Raw genomic sequence first — 7,180 nt, 5'->3', positions numbered from 1 at the left:
ATGTGTTACATCAGATGTAATATTACTGCATGGTTGATAGAAGCTGAGTTATTATTCAAAGTAACTTGGAGACTAAATAAGTTTATTATATTGCAATAGACAGTTATTTGTTTGTTTTTAATGTGAAATGAATAGTGGCCCATCTAAACTACAATAAAGAAGACATCAAAGTAATATTGTTACTGAAGTTGTTGTTACTTCTCCAGCTCAATATTTTGTTTCCAGTCAATATTGTCCAGTTTATACAGACATTAAAATGTAAATCTACAATGTTAACTGTATTGAGACAAGCTTTCTGGAAACATTGATATATTATTTCTGTATCATTCACATGTCTTGTACTGAAAACAGAATTAGGAACAATTTTCAATATCTGTAGACTAATTTTCACCCAGTTTTGTAATAATGCTACAATTTGCATTAATTTGACTTGGTAAATAGCAGTTTTTGTTATATTGCAAAATGTTCATTACAATTTATACCTTCTCAAAGACCTCCGTTTGATATGATATGGAGAAGATATAACTTAATGCACCAATTTTATTTGATATGCTAGTCTTAGGCATTGCACAATATCTGGTTATACGTCTATGTAAGAGAGCCTCTTGTTTAATTTCTATACTCTATAGAACTGAATTTATTTCTATGCTTATAATTTGTAACTTCACAGTTACTTTGTTTCAATATACTAGAAGGAATGATAAGATTCCTTTTACTGGTTCCAATATCTGTTACAAATTTATAAGATGTTTGTTATTATGTTATGAAATCTAATCTACTTATTAATTATTCAGGCAATCTTTCACCTATGCAGCACAAGACATAGTGTATCTAAAATTACATAGTTTAATATCTCACCTTCATTTTTATTGATCCTGATGCTACCAACCTACTTGAGACTACGCTGGTTCTACAATACAAACTTCTTGTTTCAAAGTGATCTAAGTTAAATCTTTCCATCAAAATTCAATGTTATATTCCAAACACCAGTGTAATGGTCTTTTCTACTTTTATACACTAGGCCTGAAATTTGAGAGGATGAGGATAGTTGAATACATTAACCTCAGTACCTGACTGGTACTGTATTTTATTAACCTTGAAAGGATGAAAGGTAAAGTCAACCACGGAGAAATTTGAATTCAGAAGGCAAAGCCAGAAGAAATGTCACTAAACATTTTGTCTGGTATGTTTATGATTCTGTCACCTCACTGTCTTCCACCAGTTTAATAATGATAAAATTATATTATCAAATAGGCGTGGGAGTGGCTGTGTGGTAAGTAGCTTGCTTACCAACCACATGGTTCCGGGTTCAGTCCCACTGCATGGCACCTTGGGCAAGTGTCTTCTACTATAGCCTCGGACCGACCAAAGCCTTGTGAGTGGATTTGGTAGACGGAAACTGAAAAGAAGCCCGTCGTATATGTATATATATATATATATATATATATATATGTGCATGTGTGTGTTTGTATGTCTGTGTTTGTCCCCCTAGCATTGCTTGACAACCGATGCTGGTGTGTTTACATCTCCGTAACTTAGCGGTTCGGCAAAAGAGACCGATAGAATAAGTACTGGGCTTACAAAAGAATAAATCCCGGGGTTGATTTGCTCGACTAAAGGTGGTGCTCCAGTATGACCACAGTCAAATAACTGAAACAATTAAAAGACTAAAAGAGCAAATTCTTCATGTTTTAAAAATTCTATTGAAATGCAATGTACATCGTCAAAATCATGATAACTAAAGGATTAAGAGAGTCAAATGTAATTTGAAGTAGATTCGGCTGCTATTTTTAGTCAATGCAGTAACTTCCTCATTTATGTGAAATGTTCTCAGTACTTGTATTAGTAAATAATGTTTTGCCTACTTGACTATTAAATTGCTTGTTAAAAACATAAGAATATCGATGGAACCATCTAATGTTCAAGTGCACAATAACTGAGATTTGATCTCAAAAGGATTTGATAGGCATGGCTGTATATAGGCACAGATGCAGCTATGTGGTAAAAAGTCTGCTTCTCAATCACATGGTTCTGGGTTCAGACACACTGCATGGCACCTCGGGGAAGTGCCATCTACTATTGCTTCAGATCAACCAAAATCTTGTGAGTGGATTTGGTAGTTGGAAACTGAAAGAAGCCAGTTGTCTGTGACCGTGTGTGCACTGTTGGCGATTTTTTTTCCCTCCGTCTTCCCTTCTTTGGATCTTTCCTTTTCCTATGTTTCTGACGAAGAGCTCCGCTCGAAATGTTAAATCCGCCTTCTTTCCTGAGTGTCCAAAAATACTATACTTGTTCCATGTACTCATGTTGTTGTGTTTTCCCTTTGTGTTTTCATGTTTGGATTAACTATATGTATATATATCTATATATATAAAACTCTAGTTGTGTGAGTGTCTGTCCCCTTCGATTTAGATTCCTAACTCCTCCCACATTTTGCGGTGCAGTTTAACCAAATTCGGGTATCTTATAGTCATGATTCATATCGAGCCCGTCTGACTATTAGCGCGCGTCAACGATGAGTCTACGATTTTAAAAATAATTTAACATCATTTTTTATTCCATTTTAATGCATAAAATGCATCGTGTGTCGATGGCGGCGGAGTTGGCGTCCACGCTCACAGCTGCACCTGTTTGCTTCTCCCCCTTCCCTCCCTCGTGAAGCTGTGGGGAAGGGAGTGTAAAGAAATCAACATCGTAATGCGTTGTGAAGGAAACCAGCGTTCCTTTAGAACAACGACTTCATGGCTTGAAGACACCAAAACAAAAATGGCTAAGAAAGCCCGAATTTATAAGGGAAGTAACTCTCTAAAAATGCTTATATAGTTATTTCCCTTACAAACCCAAGCAACGCCGGGCGATACTGCTAGTATATATATATATATATATATATACATACACACACAGTTGATAAAGGAAATGGAAGATGGATTTAGTAAGAATCTTTATTCAGCATGAATCTTCCATTTCCTTTATCAACTATAAACTCTGCAAATACTGTGCATTTCTTGACATAGATCCAGTGAAAATTACACCGTTACTGTGAATGACATCAAGTAGCCAAACAGTGAATGTGCCCTAAGTCCAAGTAGTTACATATAAGTATGTATGTATGTATGTATGTATGTATGTATGTATGTATGTATGTATGTATGTATGTATTTGTGTGTGTCTTTGTACATGTGTTTGTTCCTTATTATGGCTTGACAACCAGTGTTGATTTGTTTACGACCTCATTACTTGGTGGTTCAGTAAAGGAGATCTATAGCACAAGTGTCAAGCTTAAAAAGTGAAAATACTGGGGTGAATTTGTTCAGCTAAACCCTTCAAGGCAGTATCCCAGCATGGCTGCAGTCCAATGACTGAAAAACTTAACAGAAAAAAGATATACAACTAAAAGGCGGCGAGCTGGCAGAAACGTTAGCACACCGGGTGAAATGCTTAGTGGTATTTCGTCTGCCGTTATGTTCTGAGTTCAAATTCCATCAAGGTCGACTTTGCCTTTCATCCTTTCGGGGTCGATTAAATAAGTACCAGTTACGCACTGGTGTCGATATAATCGACTTAATATGTTTGTCTGTCCTTGTTTGTCCCCTCTGTGTGTAGCCCCTTGTGGGCAGTAAAGAAATAGGTATTTCATCTGCCACTATGTTCTGAGTTTAAATTCCGCCAAGGTCAACTTTGCCTTTCATCCTTTCGGGATTGATAAATTAAGTACCATTTATGCACTGGGGTCAATGTAATCGACTTAATCCCTTTGTCTGTCCTTGTTTGTCCCCTCTATGTTTAGCCCCTTGTGGGCAATAAAGAAATAAGATAAAAAGATATACAACTAAGCTGAACTAAGCTGATTTCAGATATTATGATGCAACTATGATGTTATCTATTTCAAACACAGTCATTGATCTTTAATTTAGCTTTTTTTTTGAAAACTAAATTTGCTAAACAGAACAAATTTGCTTGTTAAATTATAACAGCTGTATATTTTATTTTATTTTCTTTTCTATTTTATTTCATCTTATTTTGTTTCATTTTGTTCTGTTTTAAATAATTATTTATTGCTGAAATATAACTGAGAAGTAAAAGAAGGAGAAAAAAAGACAAGAACAAAAGGGAAATAATTTTTATTTGAAGATTAAAGACAAATTAAATTCTGATCAACTAAGCAAACACATTTTCATAAAATTCTAATTGAAGAAAATAGTAAATAGTAATATAATTTATTTATTATTAGTATTTTGTTACTATTTTCATAAATGAAAGTAAGAAATTGTCTCTTATAAATGCTTAATAATATTTTTTGCATTAAGTTATTTCACCATTTTTGATGAGATTAAAAATCATGTGAACGAGACACACCTTCATATATCAATTTTTCCTAAATTGACGATCATGTTTTCATTCAAGTATCTGTGTGGGTGTGTGTGCGTGTGTGTGTGAGAGAAAGAGAGCATGTGTGTGCATGAGTGTGTGTGTGTGCATGTGTGTATGTATGTGTAATGTTTGCATGTGTGTGTGAGTGTGTGCATGTGTGTATGTGCATGTGCATGTGTGTGTGCATATGTGTGTGTGTAAGTGTGTGTATGAGAGTGTGCGTGTGTGTGTACATATATGTATGTATGTGTGTGTGCAGCTGTGTGTGTGAGTGCGTGCATGTGTGTGTGCATACGCATATATGTGTGTGTGCATATGTGAGTGTGTGTGCATATGTCTGTATGTGTGTGCATATGAGTGTGTGCATGTGTGTGTATATGTGTATATATATATAACTCTTGTCATGATTGATGTATGTATGCTGGCTGTAAACAAAAGTCACCATTCCTGCAATTATGAGTCATTTGTTAGCAATCCTCCATGAAAGCATGTGGTGTTCATTGTTCAAAAGAACATGGAGGAAAATGTTACCTTAGTTGTAAACAGGTGAGGTTTGGGGACAGTGAGAGCATCTGACCATAGAAAAATCTGCTTCAATAAAAGTGCTATCGAACTAATGTATGCATGGAAGAATAGTTTTATATTTTTGTATCTTTGTCTGTTGGATATAGCAATGATGAAGGTCATAAATTTGAGCTTGAGGTTATACTGGTTTAATGAGCCTATGCTGACTTAGAATAGCTTGGCAGAGGGGTTCAGTTTTTATACTCTTACTCAGGAGTATCTCAGTACACATATATATTTGCATGTATGAGTGAATAGATGGATAACTGAAGCAATGTATGGATGGAAGATGGATGGATAGAGGAAAGAATATCTATAACGATAAATGCAAAATTCTGTCTGTCTGTCTGTCCAGGGCCTCTGTATCCCAGTCCATATTTGCTCTACATAGACATATTATACCTTTTTAGAATCAGGATGAGCCCAGGATTGAAAAAGCTTCCCTTTATTTAATCCTTGAACATCCAGCATTAGTATCAGGTCTAGATGAGGATTTGTAATATACTAAGTTGAAAATTCAGATTTTAGAAAAACTCCAAAATTTTGTGAATTTAAAAGTTTTTCATTTAAACCGAATGCAAAGTAATACCATATTGGTAGGGTACTAATAAATGCTTTATTATTACTGTCTTCAGTTTTGGGCTGCAGGCCCAATAAGCCCCCCACTGTAGCTAGTTCAAAAGTCCACACAGAGTACAGCTTTTAAGCTAGTAGGCAAATAAATGGCATAAAGGGTTGGTACATCCATTTGCTAGCCTGAGGAAGTAAAACAGTGCATATAGCTGTTGCAGATTCTCTTAAGCTCATTAAATTAAAATCTCCTCTACATGCAGGCCTCATGTCTCACAACCATGCAGAATCACAGTTTTCACATAAGCACCATAAACTATACCCTTTGCTCTGAGTAAAAAAAGACTTTTGTTGTCAGCAGTGATAGAAGCTCCTTGAACATTTTCCAACTTGTTTTTATCCTATCTACAATATTTTCAAGGCAAACCACCTTCCCAGCTAATTATTTCTCCTAAATAACAAAAGCCAATCTTTACTTCTTTCTTGCCTACTAAAACTTTTGCTATATACATTCATACCTATACAGATAATTACATATAAACACACACATGTATACATACTATATAACACTAAATATGTATGTATGTATGTATGAATCTATCTGTCTGTCTGTCTGTCTATCTATCAATCTGACATTGGTATCTTTATAGATGCAGGCATGTCTGTGTGATAAGTAGCCTGCTTCCCAACCACATGGTTCTGGGTTCAGTCCCACTGCATGATGCATTCAGCAAGTGTCTTCTACTATAGCATCCAGCTGACCAAAGCCTTTCATGTGGATTTAGTAGATAGAAACTGAAAGAAGCCTGTCGTATATATATGTATATACATTTATGTGTGTCTGCTTTTGTGTCTGTGTTTGTTACCCGATGTTGGTGTGTTTACATCCTCATAATTTAGCAGGGGCCAGATATAATATGCATGTATATATAAGTATATAGGCATAATACATACACATACATCATAAGAATGATGGCACCTCTATATGATTGCTAGAAATAACGGTAGAATCTCTCTAACCCTTTTGTTACTAATCCGGCTGAAACCGGTTCTGGCTCTGAGTACAAATGTCTTGTTATCAAAAGTTTTGAATTAAAATCTTTCACCAAACCTTAGTCACAATTTACGTTCCTAAAACTAGCTGAATAAGAACTAAGTTATTTTACTAATTTTTTTGTTATATTTAAAGTAATTGAAATAAATACAGTAACGAAAGGGTTAAAACCACTGATGTCTAAGAATATCATAAAAAGAAAAGAAGGATATTTTAGATGATATATTAGGTACATGCAACAACAACAATCCCCTTGTAGTACTTATGTGCATCACCATTGTCCTTATTATCATCATTATCACTGAGATAGTCATCAGGCGTAGGAGTGGCTATGTGGTAAGTAGCTTGCTTACCAACCGCACGGTTCCAGGTTCAGTCTCACTGTGTGGCACCTTGGGCAAGTGTCTTCTACTATAGCCTCGGGCTGACCAAAGCCTTGTGAGTGGATTTGGTAGACAGAAACTGAAAGAATCCCGTCGTATATATGTATATATATGTATGTGTGTGTATATGTTTGTGTCTGCGTTTGTCCCCCCAACATCGCTTGACAACCGATATTGGTATGTTTATGTCCCTGTAACTTAGCGGTTCAGCTAAAGAGACTGATAGAATAAGTACTAG

The 7,180-nt window shown here is 35.5% G+C and overlaps 1 long non-coding RNA gene across 1 annotated transcript in view; it reads left to right on the top strand.

Moving 5' to 3' along the window:
• The first annotated feature begins 4,850 nt into the window (after positions 1-4,850).
• Positions 4,851-7,180, top strand: part of LOC118762273 — an 18,321-nt gene continuing 15,991 nt past the window's right edge. Inside the window, exon 1 of the long non-coding RNA XR_004998027.1 lies at positions 4,851-4,861. This is a non-coding gene — a long non-coding RNA (uncharacterized LOC118762273). The remainder of the gene's footprint in view (positions 4,862-7,180) is intronic.

The sequence above is a fragment of the Octopus sinensis genome, linkage group LG2 (genome assembly GCF_006345805.1).
Source record: "Octopus sinensis linkage group LG2, ASM634580v1, whole genome shotgun sequence".
Taxonomy (NCBI): Eukaryota; Metazoa; Mollusca; class Cephalopoda; order Octopoda; family Octopodidae; genus Octopus; species Octopus sinensis.
Note: the sequence above shows the minus strand (reverse complement) of the source record. Positions and strands in the feature narration are given on the sequence as shown.